Source organism: Bufo bufo, chromosome 5 (assembly GCF_905171765.1).
Source record: "Bufo bufo chromosome 5, aBufBuf1.1, whole genome shotgun sequence".
In the NCBI taxonomy this organism is placed as follows: domain Eukaryota; kingdom Metazoa; phylum Chordata; class Amphibia; order Anura; family Bufonidae; genus Bufo; species Bufo bufo.
The window spans coordinates 160,540,639-160,561,340 of record NC_053393.1 but is presented as its reverse complement, the minus strand read 5'-3'; the positions used below and the strand labels follow the sequence as shown (position 1 = coordinate 160,561,340).

The following is a 20,702-nucleotide window of genomic DNA, read 5'->3' as shown; positions in this document are numbered from 1 at the left end:
GACGCTGGTGGGACTCCCAACTACTTTGTCAACTAACCAAGGCTAATAAGCCCCATACATATTAAACTAGTCGTCCACCAAAAACAGCAGGTCCCTCTGCCTCCCAATTGTTGCCCCCAAATCATCATAAGGATGGGGAGCACTGAATTTCTATGTCTGATCCTTCTGTTCTCCCAGGACATAAGCTGCGGGTATTGCTGTCTGGTTGTGACCATCATCTCTTCCCACTGAAAAGACCTATGTACCGGAATGAACCGCACAAGGATGTCTATGGGAGAGCCGGGAGAGACGGCTGTCTGCAGCTACTGAAATTGTGTGGTCACCTTAAGGCTCAGACAGCTCAACTGGGACAACTTTCCCTGACAAATTATTTTCATCTTAGTCATTTACTAACAACTGCTGAGGACTCTTTGGCATCTAAAGGGGTTCTCGAGGAATGAGCTAAAAATGGCCAAAAGCGGTCTGTCCTAGAATTTGAGCAGGACTGGTTACCTCCACTTGCAAGCTGCTTAGGGGGTGAGGGGGCAGGACCTCACTAAACACAACGTTCAGGTACATAGTGGTGGGGTTTCCTCTCAGGCTGCTCAGCCATGATAACACATAATAGGCAGGATCACATCGTTACCATCTATTGTAGAGCAGCACTGCAAGGGGAGCTAACCAGTGCTCCTCACATTCTAGGACAGGTTGCTGGCAGTCATGTAAAGCAATTCCCAGAAAACCTGTATAAGAGTATTTTCACACAATGATTGTAGGAATATCACATCATGGTTTTGTAAAACGAATTTTTTATTTTTACACAATTTAGCCAAAGTTATTTAGTCTCCTTGAATGGAACAAAACCATGAACGGCCGTGGCTTGTCTTTGGCGCAATCGCAGCTTTACACCACTGCCCGGAGAAACCGCAACACGGCCTCCCAAAAAAATCAATGACAGGCAGAAGCAACATGGCTGCTGGCTGCTTTTTAGTGCAGAATATGTGTGGAAACAACGCCTAAAAGTGCTCATACATACAAGATTAATGTCAGCTGAACACCATGATTTGGGCAGGAATGGATGACCATCTAACGTGTAAGGAGGTCTCCAGACTCCCCCCAGATGTTCGTGGAAAGAAGGATCATCCGAGTAGTATTTTTAATATGCTTGATCCGTTGCAGTGTCTGGCAGCGCCTTACTCCACTCTCCCCACTGACAACAACATGTACACTCGGCTGAAGGTGCATATGTATAGGGGCAGGAGGAATGCTCTTCGTGCTGTCACCTACATCAGGTATATGGCCACCTTTACTGGCATAACAGTAACATAATAAGTTGTGCAGGCAGAATCTCTCCACTTACTACTGTTAATGTGAAGCTTACCAGCCCTACTTCTCACCAAAGGTATATGCACATGCTCCCTCCCTCTACCAACAGGTGTATGGATCTCAAGAACATACAGCCAATAAATATCCAAGAAGGTGATCATCAGACCTGGAATTTTGCCCAACAAACGTGATAAATTAGGGGAGTACATTGAGCATCAGACCCTTTCTATGTAGATGGTTTTATTACTTGTATGGCTTCCTAGTCCACCTCAAAGGACTTGCTCCAGCTTCACTTGTTTTTCTTAAAAACAGGAATAACTTGTATGGCGCTTCCCGAGAGAGCAGAGGCTTCAGAAAAATGGCTCAAGATAAAAACCATCTTCAGAAAAAGTGCCAGCCTCGAGGGTACGCTGGCTACTTACTTCATACCTCCAAATTCTCTTTTTCTCCAGGCCATGTCATTGCCACTTTTCACTAACTCTAGCTATAGACATTAGTTTGGACTGAAAGCACTACAGGTATAGAAATTGCAGTTTGACAACTGGAAAAATGATAAAAGTAGTTTGATGTGGATGACCGATCAAATTGGGATCGGTTCAACTTCTGGGACCCCCGCTGACCAGCTGTTTAATGAGGCTATAGAGCTCCGGTGAGAACTGCGGCCTCCTTGCAGCTTTCAAAGCACAGCGCCATCCACTGCATAGTGGCCGTGTTTGGTATTGCAGCTGAGCCCCATTCACTTGAATGGCACTGATCTGCGCCTAGGCCAATAAACATGTCTCGTCACTAGGAAGAAGCCTTAGCGTTTATCAGGACGGTCCATCTAGCATCCCGTGCCCCTGTCAGTCAGTTGTTTGGGTGTAGCACCATCGCAGTCGATGCCAGACCTACACTACTCAGTGAACCTCGTCACTGCAATGCTTCTTCCAGCGAAGTCAAGGGGAGCAGCGCTGTAATAACAAGCTCCCTCCATTACAATGTGGACCGTGCTGTAAAGCTCTGGTGCCGACTTCGGGAGAAGGAGCTAAACCCAAAACAGCTGATCGGCATGAGTGCAGGGCGTCAGACCCTCGCCAATCAGCTAGCGATAGCCTAAACCTGAAGATAGGCATCACTTAGTAAAGGCTGGACAACCCCTTTAAAGACAGTTAGACATTTCTCATGGTAGCAAAAGCATTCTACGGTAGTAGTTATACTTAGGCTTTTTGCTGCGTTTTTGTTTAACCCCTTCAAGATCAGCCTATTAAGGGACTTTAGGACAATGGGGGGGGGGGGGGGGGGTAATATCTATAATTAATTTTTTCTTTCCGAGGGAATATAAAAAACAACTTTGTGCAACTATCTTCCCAAGAACAAATGGATTTGATTTTGAAATTAAACTCCTGATCCTTACTGCCTCAAACGTCTGCCGTCAGGGGTGAGTCGGGGCCCCTGGTCAGCTGGTCCTGCTGAAATGAATGGCTTTGGTCTAAAGTTATCTAATGTGTATGGCTGCCAGCATAACTCTGGTGCCAACCTGGAAAACGTTCCTTGTACCACCTAGATGTGGATCGTGATGGATACAACTGCACATGACTGACGAGACCTAACCAGTAGCCCTTCTCACCTCCGTACACATTCCCACACAGAACGAGAGGGGTTAATTATGCAATATTTCACTGGAGTAAATTTACATTGGTGCCCAGAACAGGTCATAAAATGCTCCAAAGTTTAGCTAAAGTTTGGAGCATAATGTCGCATCCAGTTTTAAGCTAGCCTTATACATTACATTGGACCAGCCAATTACTCGCGGAGTGGTAGCATTCTTTCCACTGATAGCTGTCAGTCACTGATGTACATGGGAAGGTGTTATCAGTGATTGATAGCATTCTCTGTGTTAGGCTGTATTCACACGTCCGCAAAATGGGTCCGCATCCTTTCCGCAATTTTGCGGAAAGGGTGCGGACCCATTCATTCTCTATGGGGACGGAATGTGCTGTCCGCATCCACATTTGCGGATCCGCACTTCCGCATCCGTGCTTCCGTTTCCGCAAAAAAATAGAACATGTCCTATTCTTGTCCGCAATTGCGGACAAGAACAGGCATATTCTATTATGTCGGCAATGTGCGGTCCGCAAAATGCGGAACACACATTGCCGCTTTCCGTGTTTTGCGGATCCGTGTCTCCGTGTATCCGCAAAACACATTGCGGACGTGTGAATGGAGCCTAAGAGTGTATACACAGATAGCTGTCAGTCACTGATAGATGTACATGGGGAGGTGTTATCAGTGATTGATAGCATTCTCTCTGTAAGGCTACATGTACACGAACATATTTTGTTTCCGTGTCCTTTACGTGTTTTTTTGCGGATAGGATGCAGACCAATTCATTTCAATGGGTCCGCAAAAAATGCGGACAGCACACTGTGTGAAGTCCGTATCAGTATGTCCGTTCCGTAGCCCCGCTAAAAAAATAGAACATGTCCTATTTTTGTCTGTTTTAGGCATTGTTACAAAGAGGCGCAAAAAAAAAAAAAAAAAAACACCCAAAAAAACACAACGGATGGCATCTTTTTTTTTATTTTTTTGCAGATCCGCAATTTGCAGACCGCAAAACACATATGGTCGTGTGCATGTAGCCTAAGTGTGTATACAGAGATAGCTGTCAGTCACTGATAGTTGTACACAGGGAAGATGTTATCAGTGATTGATAGGTCAGTGATAACTGTACACAGGGGTTTTCTTAAGTTACAAAAAGCAGAGATATAAATGTAGAAAATACAAGTGAATCTTTTCCCATAAAAAAAAAATAAAAAATCAGTCTGCTCAGCTCCTCCTGCTCCATAACATGCTGTCTGCAGATCGCACTGCATTTCCGGGGACAAGTTCTCTTTAAAGGATAACTGTCACATTTAGACCCCAAGTTCAATTTTCATATATGTAGTTACTAATAACATGATATTCCAGAATCAGTTACTATTAGACTGACTTACCCCATATTTAATAAGATTCAGCCCTTAGCAACCAGTCTGCATAAAACTGCAATCTCACTATTCAGCTAAGATGGCCGCCACTGCCCTCACCCTGAGGCTAATCCCACCTGCCCTCACTAGCCAGTAACAATAGCCCCTTAAAAGTGTCAGTAACCAGAGCCCTCCCACCTAAATGGTTAATCGTCTGCAGCACAAAGGGGTCCTCTTACCACATGTTGCTTTCATTTATACACTGAGCAGACGGCAGATCTCCCTTCCCTGGTCTGCGCTGCTTCCACTCTGCATTCTCCAGCTCTGCTGAGTGAGGGAGCGTCTGCCAAGGGACAGGGAGAAGTGCACACAGCCCAGGGACTGTTATCAGCTGCTGGGGAGGACCTGGCTTTAATCATTTACTTACAGTCCCTGGCTGTCAGTAATCTGACCTTGCACGCAGTCTGCACGCAGTGTCCTCCATCCTTCAACAGATAGACGGACCATGCCTAGCAACCCTATTTTAAGCACAGGTAAAAGTAGGCAGTACAGGGAACAAAAATGTGGAATTAAGGGGTAATTGAATACACAGTGAAAAGTTGAAATAGGGCCACCAAGGAGATATTAATCACCACAAGCCAATACTCCAAAAAATAAAATAAAAATACGACAGTTATGCTTTAATTATTGTTGGCAGATCAGAATTGACACAGAAAATAAAGACCTGGCTATGCCCTAGGAGCTCACAACCAAAGCTGGCCATACAAATGGAATAGGTGTCGGTCTACTGACGGGGGAGGGGATCCCGTACACATAAGATGATCAAACCAGTCAATTCCAAAACTTATATGGCCAGATTAACGCTGCTGCTTTCTGCTGAGGTCTACAAAAGTCAAGTTGGTTCCTGCAATAATGTAACTGGCACCTTAAGACTATGAAGTTTTGTCGATCCTGATCTTACCGCTGTGCAAGACGGTGGAAATCGGCTGGATCCAAAATGTCACAATTGTGGGGCAAGTGAGGCTAGAGATAACATGCCAACCAATAGCTGACAAACCAAGTGGGCAGAAGTTCTTATGTTATTTCTATAGACTTACGACATATGAGAATATTAGAAGAACATTAGTCATCAGGGCCCGGGTGCAGAGGTCCCCACCAATCTCTTTGGCTCAAATCCTTTTTTTTCCATAAACGTCAAGTCATACCCAGCAAATTCTGACTAATTGTCATCGTAAACCAGATTTGTCACGTGGCTTGAAATGCAAGATAAAAAAACTTTAAAGTAAAACCAAGACCGTGAATTTTCAGGAAATTAACGGTTTTAGAATTGCTTGAACCTAGATGCAAGGGTGGTCCTAAAATGGAGCAATTTTATCGGAAGTTGACACCTTCAAACATAACATTTGCTAGCCAAGGAACCCGAGGGAAATTTCCAACATTCCTGCCACTTACTATAAACACTTCTAATGGGGAACACGTACTTATACAACTCTTCACTATATTCTTCAAAGTAGCTTTGAGGTGAACCTATTCTCCGAGACACAGGCAAATATGCAACTTCAAACAAGGCCGGACCCAGTAGGCCAAGAATCACATACGCACTGTAGAGTTTTATTTTTATTTTTATAAGCTTGAAAGAATAATTCAAAAATTATGAAATCTGGAAAGAGCTTGCTTTATAATCTGCAGGTGCTACCATCTCCATGACTGGGTACAGAGACGCACTGCCTGGGCCCAAATCTCTATTATAGCCATTAATAGCAGCAATGTCGGCAGACTAAGAAGAGGTGAAGCTCTCCATTATGGGAAGAAAGGCATTCCTGGAAAGCAGACAACGTTATAATGGAAACAACGTGTTTCCTCAATACTAAATTTAAAGGACAATAAAGGTGCCGATACCAGTCCTTCAGAACCAGCCATGTTCATGGGGTGAATAAACCCATGAACGTCTCAACTGCATTTTCTCTGAAATCCAAGAAAGGTTTCTGAGCTTCCAAAGAAAACAAAATTCCTACAAATGAATGATGGCAGTAAAGTGCTGAATGGAGCAGCACACATACAACATTTCTCAAAACAAGAAATCCTGCAAACCCAGCGGAAGGCTTTGAGAAAGCCATCACAATCTGTAATGGTGTGGCCATTTCTTAACAGGGGTTCTCCTGCCTGGGGGCAGACAACCTCAATGCTTCTATAACAAAAACCACTGTCCCGCTGTACCATTCAAGCAGACATGACCACTGAAGCCTGTGATTGGCAACCGTCACAGGACCACGCCACTTCTCAGTTCTTCAGGGACCAGAAAAGCAGGGCAGGCATGGCACAAGGTAGGACCATTGTGGTTGTCAGCTACTAGGCTGGACAACCCCTTTGACAAAAGGTAGTCATACTAACCATTGTTAAGACACTAAATATACAGCTCCACCTCTAGGACACCAGAAAGGAATTTAATCTCTACAGATGAGTTATTATAAGAATGTGCCTAATATCTATTTATTCTCCTGTGTATATTTGTGGGATGCACAATATGTGCAGTAGCATAGGATCTGTTGAAGCATGACTTCACAGCGCCTCTAGAGGTATTCTGGGGTATCTGACACTGCGGTCGCCTAACCCGCCAAGAATGATGGTTTTGGTCGACTCTCTAATACAGGCATCCTCAAACTGCGGCCCTCCAGCTGCTGTAAAACTACAACTCCCACAATGCCCTGCTGTAGGCTGATACCTGTAGGCCGTCTGGGCATGCTGGGAGTTTTAGTTTTGCAACAGCTGGAGGGCCGCAGTTTGAGGATGCCTGCTTTAATATGTGTGGGCAGCTCCTAACTCTCTTCCGCCATCATCTGAAAATTATATTTTTGCCTGATCCTTTTGTTCTCTCGGGACATAAGCCACCTCCAGAAGTGTCCGGCAGCTGCTATCTCCCCATGAAACACATAAACAGGTTCAGCCGAGCCAAACGTGTACTGTATGTGTATGGGAGAGTCGAGAGTGATGACCGCTGGCCAAACGATTGATCCGCTGCCGGCTATTGAATGTGTATGGGGTCTGAAATTGTGAGGTGGGACCTCCATGGATGGGACTTGCTTTTCCAGCACATGCCACAGAGCCTTAAATCGGATTTTGCAGGCCAAAACCAGTGCTGGTAGGGACAAGGAGGCCAAGGTAGAGGCAAGTGGGAGTAATGGAAAACGGCACAAAGTGTTCTACCTATGTCACCCGTTCTAACGGCACATGCATTTCACAAACTGCAGAACCCAATTTTTGTAATGCATTATGATAAACATGCCCTATACATGTCTCCATAGCAAAAAAAAAAGCCTGGTGTGTTCACTGGTGCTGCGTAATAATTCACAGGTTGCATCAAGATCTGACGGACTAATATACTCACCTTTTATGGCCGCTCACTGCAGGGCACTAACCATATGAGGTACTACATGACTATGACAGGCAGTGATTGACTCAAAGTAATTTGGCAACAGGCGGCAAGCCATTGATGGCAAGACTAGTGATTGGTGTGGGACCGCGGTTTAGGAATCGCATGGACAAGACGCGATCCCTTATGCTACTTGCATTGTTAATTCCGCTATTCAGATCCAGCACAGGATCTCAATACCGGAATTAAACAGATCAGTTTTGATTTTACACATTCAAGATTAATCCGTTCCGTCAGGATGCGGTTGTGTGATATCAAAACGGGGGGGGGGGAAAAACTGATCCGTCACATCGAAATTTAAAGGGTGAATGATCCATTTTTTTTTTTTAGTGCCGGATCCATTTTTTTATCCCAGTTTTTATGACCGGACAAAAACCACAGCTAGCAGCAAAACACAATGCTGCTCAGAACAGAGGACATCCTGAACGGATCTCATTCCATTCAGAAGGCATGAGGACCCAACGGTGGCCGGAGAATGTCCCCGTCATGCAGCTCCACACCTGCACTGTTCTAGACGTCTTCGCTTGCTCAGCTCAGCCTCCTCTCCATCCGACAGACAAGATAGCAGGCCATCATCATCAGTGATTTGGGGGGTGTACTGTTAGCGAACCTGTCCTGAGGAGGCTACAAAGCCGCACAGGCGAACAACGCCAGGAAGCACATCGATTAAACCAACCGTTTAACCACTTTGCATGTATTTGTAAACTGCACATGGCTGAGCTGAGAGCGTCCTGGCAGAGCGCCACCGACCCGAAGCCCTCGAGCTGCCAGCAGCCTGCTCTAATACCTCCCAATGTGGCAGCACTGGAATTGGATGAAGCGCTCGGCTCATATATTGTATATGGAAAGTTTAAAAGGGAGTCAGTCTCCAGGAAACTCGCTGATAAACCAGGCACAATGGGGACCATTTAGCAAGACCCCCTCCCATGCCAGTCTTTGCTGTGAAAAGGTTGCAAGACCCCAATTTGAAACGTTTTAAATGCTTGTGCCCCTAAATTTACGCACAAGTACATTTTTCATATTGACTGAAAGATTTTCAGACTAGGCACATGGATTCTGGAGGATGCGTCTAATTTATGACGAGCCCTGCGTCTCATTATAAATTGGGCGCAAGCCCCAGCGTAGCCGGGGTAACAAAAAGGCATAAAATGTTAGTCTCTGATAAATGACCCAATGTCTTACACTTAGCGATATGTGGGTTCATTCTGGAGAAAAACTACTTTAACCCAGTTGCAAATCAGCAGTTAAGTGCAATGGACCCAGGCCACTCTGTGCACTCTGCTCCTCCTGCAGCCTCTGCCAGTTCCTTAATTGACAGGGCCAGGTTAGTGCATAGACCTCTCTCCTGGTCCTGCAAATTAAGAAAAGGAAGGGCTGGTTGGAGAGGAAGCAGCAGGAGGAGCAACGGTGCACAGAGTGGCCTGGGCCCGCCCACATTGCACTTCACTGATCATTTGCATATGGATTATTCAGCTGAGTTGTCCTATAAGGCATTCTCTCTGTTTAAAACAATGATTCTTCTAGTTACAAAACCCCTTAAAAATAAAACATTAAAAGGGTCTTCCCATTTCAAGTGGACCAACCTAGAAATCTGACCCTCTCCAAATTGAATAACATTTTGCACAGATGTTCCCTAGGGTCCTAAATGAAATCTTACAACATTTTGGTTCCAGAGTTTCAGGCAGCTGATGATGGACCAGCTGTAATGCGCTGCTTAGTCTCCTTGCAAACTTTGGTGCCTGAAGAAGGCTTGACTCAATTTTTACATGCCATCAAAATAGGCCAAAAAATTGACGGAATGACGTTAAGGGCCTACTTTGACTGCCCACTGCTCCTGACATGCATGTCCGCTCAGGCTGTCATTTTGCCAGGAGTTATGGCCCATGCAATAATACCTTAAGGTCACATACACAAGCTTTCCAACCAACTTGAAGACAAGATATGATTAGACAAAGAAATTAAATTTTTTATATTTTTGCCAATTTTTGCTACTATTGGGCTGGAAATCTCAAATGTGCACTTTTTAAATCATTTTATTAAAAATGAATCTAATCTAAAAGAGCATGTTTTGTGCCACAAGCCGGTTTTATCCTTGACCCGGTGTTCTGTCAGAAAACCTTACCTCGTCAGATTCCCTTACCCCTGGTGACTTCCGGGGTTGTGCGCCTTCGCGCAAGCGCAGTACCACAGTGCAAGCGCAGTACCAGGGCATGGGCAAGTTAAAATTACAGTGAGCGTTGACTCATGGACGCTCTCAGGGGTAAGGAGATCTGACTGTCTTGTAAAATCTCCTTACTCTCAAGCCAGCCAGCAATGAATCTGAAGCGCGCTGTGTAGTGAGGGTAATGAGATTTTACAATCCACCTGTGCGCAGTGTGAGGGTAAGGAGATTTAATAAGACAAAAGACAGTCAGATCTCCTTACCCGAGAGCGCACGCGCGGTGTCCGTGCCATGAGTCAATGCTCACTGTAATCTGATCTTACCCATGCCCTGGTACTGCGCTTGCGTGGAGGAGCACACCCCCGGCAGTCACGTGGGATAAGGGAATCTGACGAGGTAAGGTTTCCTGACAGAACACTGGCCTTATGTTGGCCAGAAGAAGTAAGCTCACATTGTGCATGCGTGCATGAACTTCACTACAAGGAGACCTTTTTGGTGGCCTCCTGTCTGCCAGGCTGGTGAGTCAGAAACATAAGATGGTCGTGCTGCCGAGCTCGTTATATATAATATAACTTAGATATATTTCCATACACATATTTTAATTAATTGTGGGTTGCCATTTTAAATTGGATTTAATTTAATTGGCTCACACCTATGGCCTATATTAATTCAAAGTACTTGAATAAATGACCTACAAGCTACACAATCATTACCTACAACTCATTCAGTCTGCGTCTGCACAATCCATCAAAATGTTAGCCTTTTGGCCACTACACTCCGGATGACTACAAAATGCTTTAAGTAAAACGGTCATGTTGCAACAATGTGAGAAGTGCCCTGGAAGAATATCTTGCTGATTATTTTATAGGGAACCTGTCACCGGGATTTTGGGTATAGAGGCTGAGGACATGGGTTTGCTAGATGGCCGCTAGCACATCTGCAATACCCAGTCCCCATAGCTCTGTGTGCTTTTATTGTGTAAAAATATTATTTGATCATATGCAAATTAACCTGAGATGAGTCCTGTACGTGAGATGAGTCAGGGACAGGACACATCCCAGGGTTAATTTGCATATGTATCAAATCGTTTTTTTTTACACAATAAAAGCACACAGAGCTATGGGACTGGGTATTGCAGATGTGCTAGCGGCCATCTAGCAACCCATGTCCTCAGCTCTATACCCAAAATCCAGGTGACAGTTCCCTTTAAGGATAGTGGACCCCGATGATACTGTTGAATTTAAGAAGTGGATTTACACAGATCGGGATTTCACCTCAGAACTAATTGACAAAATGTGTAACTTGACTAGACACCATTTAATTTCTAAGCACTAAAGTGCTCATCTAAATGAGCTGAAACTAAATCTGGAGGAGGGACATGTAATTGTCCTGATGGACTTTGCCGAAAACGACTCCTTTGTTGTCCAGGATGCAGTGCAGGGCGTTTCACCGGGAAAACTAGCCATAAAACCGTCGTTTACTGTTGCACACCCTGGCTTCCGATGCTTCAGCATTTGCATAACCAGTGACTGCTTGTCTCATGACACAATAGCTGTCATACATTTTGAAAAAGCAGATTAGGCATCTGAAGGACGCACTAGCCATTTTAAAGGGAACCTGTCGTCACCTTTATGCTGCCCATACTAACGACAGAACAAAGTAGATACATGCGAGTTGATTTCAGCGGTCTGTCATTTATAAGGTAAAAGTAAGTGGTTGGCGAAAACCACCTCACAATCATTGCAGACTGGGCCTGGAAAAGAGTCCCGGCCACCTGAGAAGAGTCCTGGTTATCCATGAATTCCTGCTCTCCTGCCCACCTGCTGATTGACTGACCGCTTCTACCTAGTTTCTTCTCCCTTTTTCTGTAGGAGAGAACTGCCAATCATCAGCAGATGGACGGGGGAAGCAGGAGGATTATGAATAACCAGGACTCTTCTCATGGCCTGGGCTGCTATGGTTATGATGCTGGTTCTCAGCAAACCACTTTTAGCTCACGAGTGACTCACCGCTGAAATCAGCATTTCTGTCACCAATTTTATACTGCCCTCCGTGAGGTCAGCATGAAGTTGATGACAGGTTCCCTTTAAAGCATTTTCATTATTTTAGTGATGGATCTGCTGCTCAGTACAAAACTTCAAAAGTGTTATTAATCTATGCAGTCAGAATAATGACTTTTGCATCACCGCCGAGTGGAACTTTTTTGGCACACGCCATGGAAAATCACCTTGTGACGGAATTGCAGGAACTGCAAAACGTTTGGCTGCCAGGGCTAGTTTACAGCATCCAGTCAAAAACCAAATTTTGACACCAAAAGATCTGTATGACTTCTGCAGCAAAAATGTTCCTGGTTCTACATTTTTCTTTGTCCCAAAAGGAAGAGGTTTGATGCAAACAGACCTATTCAAGAAGAAAGGTTTAGCAAGGGTCTTACTGTTGCTGGGACAAGGGAGCATCATCAGTTCAAACCATTGATACAACTAATATTTTGTGTTAGCAGAACTTCGAATGAGGCAAACCTCATTTATTGCACGTGTTCTGGAACATGAACGTCAATCTGTCCACAAAGTATCCGCGTCTTAACCTGGTCAGTACGTAGCTTGCACCTATGATAACTCCTGGTGGATTGGCAATATATGTGAAGTTTCAATTGAGGAGCATGATGGTTTGATCAATTTCTTGCATTCCCATGGTCCCGCAAGGTCATTTTACTGGCCTTCCCCCAAAGACACTTGCTGGTTCCCAGAAGATCATGGCATTGCTTCCCTTGATGCACCTACAACATCATCTGGCAGGCAATATGTCTTCTCACAAGATGTTTTGGTGAACATTGACAGGAAATTCAAAACTTTGTACAATTTGAGAAAAGATTGGAAGAATAGTCTTCTTGTGTATTTTTAGCAATTTTTAGTATGCATGTTGTGTTTTTACTTTCTTGTTTTTCTTCAATAAAACTTGGACACCCATGGCTGCTATCTTCTCTGGTTGTTGGAAATTGCTCTTTGGCAATGGCAATAATTCTGTTGAACTGGCAGTAGCCGAGTCATCCAATGCAAGATTGATGAGAAATGTGCCAATTTAAAAATGGCAGCCCACAATTAATTAGAATATGTGTATGGCAATATATCTAAGTTCTATTAGGATAACAAGCTCGGCAGCACGACCATCTTATGTTTCTGGCTCACCAGCCTGTCAGACAGGAGGCCACCAAAAATGTCTCCTTGTAGTGAAGTTCATGCACGCATGCACAATAGGCACATTCTTGTGAGCTTAGTTCTGGCCAACCATAAGGCCGGGTCAAGGATAAAACGGGGGGACTTGTGCAAAAAACATACTATTTTAGATGAGATTAATAAAAAAAGATTAAAAATTACACCATTTGAGATATTTCCACCCCATAAGTAGCAAAAATTGGTCTAATCATATCTTGTCTTCAAGTTGGTTGGAAAGCTTGTGTATGTGACCTTAAGATATATATCATGGGCCATAACTCCTGGCAAAATGAAAGCCTGATCAGACATGCATGTCAGGAGCAGTGGGCAGTCAAAGTAGGCCCTTAACGGTCATTCGTCAATTTTTTGGCCTATTTTGATGGCATGTAAAAATTGAGTCAAGCCTTCTTCAGGCACCAAACTTTGCAAGGAGACTAAAGACTAAGTAGTTTACTACAAGCAGCGCATCACATCTGGTCCATCATCAGCTGCCTGAAACTCTGGAACCAACAGAGGTCCAGATGAAACATTTTGTAAGATTTCATTTAGGACCCTAGGGAACATCTGTGCAAAATGTTATTTAATTTGGAGAGGGTAGGATTTCTAGGTTGGTCCACTTGACATGGAATGACCCTAAAGTGTCCCCCCCCCCCCCAAAAAAAAATACAACAAATCCATACATTTTGGGCGGATTCACTGCAGTGAATTATGGTAGCAGCAAAATAGATGACATTTTAACAGCCCTCATTCACAAGCTGCAGAATAATATCCCCATGTAAAAGGCCATGTAGTACAGATCTGTCCAGTCCAGCTAGTTCTCCTTCTTCCTATAGACACATCATGATACAGTGGTGTTCTACTGACAGGGATTTGGGGTGATAAAATATTTGATTTTCCTGAGTGCAGAACATAACATACATATCTGATCACATACTTTAGATAGCTGTAAGCCAAACGCATGGACGCTCAAGGTTGGCGGAGAACAAATCCAACATCCGACCTTTCTTTCCCAAATCGTCACCTTCAGGGGAGGGTCAGGACATGGAGACATATTCGATGTGACTACCTGCACGCAATGGCTGTGAGGCTCTAAAGAAACACAACTAGTCTCACCTGACACGCTAGAAGCCTATTCAAGCGACACGATAAACCCTTTTTTTTATATCAATATTACCTAGCCTATATGGGACTATTCTATGTATATATTTATTTTTATTTTATTTTTATATAAAACGGGTGAATGGTTTTCTGGATATAATTTTTTTAAGTCAATCCGTGTATTCTACTTCCAGTCCTGGCTCTTAACTTCCTCCTTAGGGCTCATTCAGATGGCTGTATGCTGTCCGCAAAAATGCGGATGCGGTTTTTTTGCGGATTAGATGCTGTTCCATTGGCTTCTATGGGGCACTTTTCTTCCATTGCACGGCTCAGCAAAAAAAATTAAACATGTCCTATACTTGTCTGTGAAAATCAGGACATGGCCCTACTGAAGTTTATGGATCAGCAAAAAAACGGAATGCAATATATATTTTTTTTTTGCAGACATGCTAAACTGTCCGCAAAAAAACTGATCCACATTTTTGCAGACAGCATAGGGGCGTCTGAATGAGCCCTTAGTCTGGACTAAAAGCACAGGGAACGGCTTCTCTTGACTTTTTCAGACCATTCACTGCGGCCACAGAGGGAAGAGGGCGACTCAATTAGAGCTTCCCACATTCCACTGATAAGTGCAGTGCTCTTGTGGACATCTTTATCTAGGACTAATAAAGGGATTTCCGAGATTTTAATACTGATGGCCTATCGTCTGGATAGGTCATCAGTATCTGATCGGTGGGGGTCCGACACCGGGGACTCCTGCTGATCACTCCTGTGAGCACCGGGGCCTTTTCTGTGCTTACCAAGCACAGCGCCGTATGTTGCATAGAGGCTGTACTTGGTATCGTGCTCAGTCCCATTGAATTGACTGTTCTTGGTAACCTGTGAGAAGGCCACGGTGCCTGGATAGTATTAAAATGTCAGAAAAGCCCTTTAAAGAGAATCAAGCTGTCATACTGCCATTCCAATTCTACTAATCTACTATTTTACTAAAAGATAACATCTTTCACTTACAGCAGCAGCAATAGGTTACCTATGCTGACTGATATTTTGTATTTCTTTTTCATAGCACTGGCACAAAAAAAGAAAATACAGCCAAAAATTCATGGCTTAACTTAAAGGGACACTGACAGGCGAAATCAGCATATATAGTTAGATATATCACATTACAGGTCTTATTAGAGTCTTTTAAAAGCATATAACTATCCCCCCTGTCCACCTTATAAAGAGCGAAATATAAAGTTTTATAACCTGCATCTGCGGTCAGCAATCTGCCCAAGGGGCGGCGTTTCATGTGAAATGCGCCCAGCCAGCCTTCCCAACTGCCGTTCTTAAGCCCCGCCCAGCTCATCATTATTCACTTCGCTGGGCGGGGCTAGAACTCTCCCCAGTCCCGATCCTGCGCAATTCAATCCTCCCGGCATCGCTCATGCCCAATCTTCTGCGCCTGCGCCCCGCCGTGCGACGCACGATAATTAACCCCTTATATGATGTGAGTGAGCAGCGCTCTGAAGCGCTGCTCTGAACAGTGCATGGCTGAGGCAGCTGCAGCCTCAGCCATGCACTGTTCAGAGCAGCGCTTCAGAGCGCTGCTCACTCACATCATATAAGGGGTTAATTATCGTGCGTCGCACGGCGGGGCGCAGGCGCAGAAGATTGGGCATGAACGAACATAGGGGCTCAATACCGGAACACAACGCTCCATTTTTTCCCCATTCATTGTCAATGGGGACAAACTGAACGGAATGCTCCAAAATGCATTCTGTTCCGTTTAGTTCGTTTCCCATATTGCGGAGAGCAAAACCGCAACATGTTGTAGTTTGCCTTCTGTCCTGGGATGCGGAGCGAGACAGATCCGGCATGGCCCACAATGGAAGTCAATGGGGACGGATCAGTTTTCTATGCCACAATAGAAAACTGATCCGTCCCCCATTGACTTTCAATTGAGTTCATGCCGGATCCGTCTTGGCTATGTTAAAGATAATACAACCGGATCCGTTCATAACGGATGCAGACGGTTGTATTATCAGTAACGGAAGCGTTTTTGCAGAACCCTGCCGGATGCAGTAAAAATGCTAGTGTGAAAGTAGCCTAAGTCTGTCTGCCGTTTTAATGGCTGTGCAGCACCCGGATTACTGCAAGACCATTAACAATGCAGGCCTGTCCTCATTAAGTTTAATTCGGGCCTGCTGTGGCCTGTTCTGCCGAACCGTACGCGTCACAATCGGGGCTCAGTTCGGCAAGTGCATGTGTTTTCAATACCAACTTACCAGATCCTAGTTTCCCAGACATCTGTCTGGGGGAGCCGGGACTCCCCAATAGATACCGAGTAAGCCAGCCCCCAATCCCCAAATTAAAATGAAATGCAAATCATTATGCAAAAATAAATAACTAAAAAGTAAAAATAAAAAAAATGTGAGACATTTCTAACAAAATGGAAACCATAACAGTAAGAATACTTCACTATGCAACCTAAGAAACCAGAAAAAAAATGAGAAAAATGTGGAGGTCATGGCCATCACTAAACAAGTTATTTTCCTCCGCTAGCACGTGGGGTGCTGCGGTGCGCCCCTCTGCTGTTACTAGGCCTAGTGGAGGTTTTATCTTCCATTGTCTGCTGAGGATTTGCTTCCCACCTACTGGGTCCAGCTACTGTACGCCTCTGTCCAGAAGAACAGCTGAAAGGCAGGCATGGAATTTTAATTTCTTTATAAGATTATCCGCAAGTATTTTTCCTACGAATTTCCCTCGACAAAGGAAACACATTCAGCTATCCAACTTCCCACAGTAATGGACGAGATAAACCCTTCACGTGAAAGTGTGCCGCCAGTTTTGGAAAGACCAATTATTGTAGACCATAAGCATGTCTAAGATAGGAAACCTACAGGGGACGGGCATGGGGACAAATGACAATGCAGCCCAATCTAAAGCAGACCATACACACTAAATGGTTGGGGGTCAAAACCACCACTGTGCGACCTTACGGCCATCTAATGTCTGGGGCCTTTGTACTATTTCCCAGACGAGAAATGTCAGGGGGTGAGAAGGATCAGACAGGTGGCTTTCAACCTCCCCATCCTTTTGATCTTGGGAGATAAGCCGCTGGTAGAAATATCTGTCCCTGTTGGGCACACATACACACTTAGCAGGCGAGGTCTCGGGAGGACTACCTTTTGGCCAACAGCGACCTACGGCTAGTTTCACACTAGCGCTTTTAGATCTGGCAGACTGCTCTGGCAGGGAACATCCTGCCGGATTTCTCCGCGTTCCGGCATTGCCAGAAGCTAATGCATTGCTGTCCAGCCCCGTTAACTATATGTCAAGAATCGTCCCATGACTAAAACTACTGCGCACAGTTGGAGACATGTCCCTCTAACTTCCTAGATGCAGGAGTCAATAGCTATTGACTGCAGCATCTAGGGAGTTAAACAGCCTGGTTCGGAGTTATCGCCTATGTGGCTGTTACAACGGGAGCCTGGTCACAGTCCGTGCCGGACTCCAGCAGTGAACCAGAGGGCTGTATCAGCGCAGCCTGTAAGGCCTTGATGCACAAGAGCACTGGACGTTTTGCGATCTGCTAGACACGGATACTGGGTGTGTACATTCAGTATTTTGCGGAACGGAACAGCCGGCCCCTAATAGAACAGTCCTATCCTCGTCCGTAATGTGGACAATAATGGGACATTTTAGTTTTTTTTTTCGGGCGGAACAGACATATGGAAACGAAATGCACATGGAGTCATTTTATATATTTTTTTGCAGCCCCATTGAAGTGAATGGATGCGCATAGATGCAAAGAAAACAGATAAGGAAAGAAATATTGTGGGCACGAGCCCCAAATAGAAGGTGGCACGCCGGGCTGATACATTAGATCAGTGCCTCCTATGACCAAACACAAGAGAAAACTAGTCTGCATTGCAGGAGAAACCTCATGGGATCTGCTCACTTATACATGGACAAGAGAAACGCTATGCTCATGGAAGGATATGAGTGAACATGTTTGTATCTTGCTATGTAGCCTTCAGACTACTAAAGGTAGTAAAGCCATATAAACCGACTGCTGTGGACGAAACTAGCTGCCCAACAAAAGCTAAACAGAGGTTGACCTTCCCTCAGTGAAATCCCACCTTTCACCACCGAGTCCTACAGAGATTCAGCGAGCTACATACGAGGTACATTAACACATGGTAACAATTACCAACTATTCATTTCCCTTTGGAATTTTCAAATCTGTACAACAGCGTTAGAGACCTGTACTAAACCTGGAGAAATTGATGGAAAATCTTAGTATAATATCGCTGGCATCCAGTGTATAAAATTCCCAAACATGCATCCAGAAATTAAAAGCTATTTGACCGATGTGACTGAACTGCAAGACGACGATTTAAAGGGGTTATCTTATGATTAATGTAAAAAATTAAAATCAGACATCATATAGGACATGGCAACCTCTTTCTAACAAAGCTAGAACCAGCCCTGTACCTCACATGGGTCCAGAGATCTCCACAATAATTCCAATTGCTCTGCTAGATTTATATCAAGCGGACTGCTCAAGGGGAGTGTCTTATCTGCAGCAGCTCAGGGGGGCGCGTCCATGCGCTCCCCGCAGCAGCTCAGGGGGGCGCGTCCATGCGCTCCCCGCAGCAGCTCAGGGGGCGCGTCCATGCGCTCCCCGCAGCAGCTCAGGGGGGCGCGTCCATGCGCTCCCCGCAGCAGCTCAGGGGGGCGCGTCCATGCGCTCCCCGCAGCAGCTCAGGGGGGCGCGTCCATGCGCTCCCCGCAGCAGCTCAGGGGGGCGCGTCCATGCGCTCCCCGCAGCAGCTCAGGGGGGCGCGTCCATGCGCTCCCCGCAGCAGCTCAGGGGGGCGCGTCCATGCGCTCCCCGCAGCAGCTCAGGGGGGCGCGTCCATGCGCTCCCCACCACAGCTCAGGGGGCGCGTCCATGCGCTCCCCACCACAGCTCAGGGGGCGCGTCCATGCTCTCCCCACCACAGCTCAGGGGGCGCGTCCATGCTCTCCCCACCACAGCTCAGGGGGCGCGTCCATGCTCTCCCCCACCACAGCTCAGGGGGCGCGTCCATGCTCTCCCCACCACAGCTCAGGGGGCGCGTCCATGCTCTCCCCACCACAGCTCAGGGGGCGCGTCCATGCTCTCCCCACCACAGCTCAGGGGGCGCGTCCATGCTCTCCCCACCACAGCTCAGGGGGCGCGTCCATGCTCTCCTTATCACAGCTCAGGGGGCAGTTGAAGGATGAAATCGAACACGTGCGGCCTTCTCAGTGAGCAGGACAAAGAAATAGGAAAAAGAACACACAGCAGGTGGCGCTATACAGATGCATTTTATTGAATAACTCAGTGGCTATGCTAAATTTTTAATTACAGGCAATTACAAAAGTATTTCAATCCAGGTGCTGGTTTGAAAACGGTAGAAGATTTTTCGTGGGACAACCCGTTTAACATGAGTAGTGCAGTCATCAAGAAGCTGAGGAGAGGGCCAAGATTCAGCAAAAAAGAATGTGTTTCAGGTTTGGCATAACTTTTATATGGTGGACCCTGCTCAAGTGCATCAAGATAGTGGTTAAAAACATACACCTAGCAGTTTACTCAATGGATAGATGTTAAAAAGGATTTCAGAGATTATTATTATTTTTTTTTTTTACCAGTATCAGATCGGTGGGGGTCTGACACCCGCCGATCAGCTGTTTGAGAAGGCAGTGGCTCTCCGGTGAGTGACGCGGCCTTCTCGCAGCTTTTCCTAGGCCAGTGACGATACACTCATCTGTCACGTGGCCTAGGAGCAGCTCGGTCCCATTCAAGTGAATGGAGCCGAGCGCGATACCAAGCAGAGCCTCTATACAATGCATCCGGATCCGTCTGACAAATGCTATCAGTTTGCGTCCGGATTGCGACGGAACTGCCTGCAGGACTCCTCTGCCGCAAGTGTGAAAGTACCCTAATACATGCAGTTTTTGTTGCGGTTGTATTTTCAGGCACATGTGGACAGGGCATTGAGGGTCTATCAGTGGGTATCCAGACACTTGATGCAAGAGCTCTTTTCTAAAAGGCATGTGTCATCAGAACGAGCCACAGACTAAGGTATTTATGAGATACCCTTAAGGTGCCCTCAAACGTGGCGGGAAACCACGCCACCAGAATACCCTTTAGGCTGAGTTCACACGGGCGAGAATTCCGTGCGGGTGCAATGCGTGAGGTGAACGCATTGCACCCGCACTGAATCCGAACCCATTCATTTCTTTGGGGCTGTGCACATGAGTGTGATTTTCACGCATCACTTGTGCGTTGCGCGAAAATCGCAGCATGCTCTATATTGTGCGTTTATCACGCAACGCAAGTGCGGATGCGGTGCGATTTTCACGCATGGTTGCTAAGATGAAAGTGTATTCACTGTATTATTTTTCCCTTATAACATGGTTATAAGGGAAAATAATAGCATTCTTTAATACAGAATGCTTAGTACAAGGTCAATTGAGGGTTAAAAAAATATATATATTTAACTCACCTCCTCCTCTTGATCGCCTAGCTGCCGATCTCTTCT

General features: G+C 45.5%; 1 protein-coding gene across 1 annotated transcript in view; it reads right to left on the bottom strand.

The window, feature by feature from the left end:
• The window catches only part of ROCK1 (Rho associated coiled-coil containing protein kinase 1), a 122,469-nt gene that overhangs the window by 74,719 nt on the left and 27,048 nt on the right, over positions 1-20,702 (bottom strand). The window lies entirely within an intron of this gene.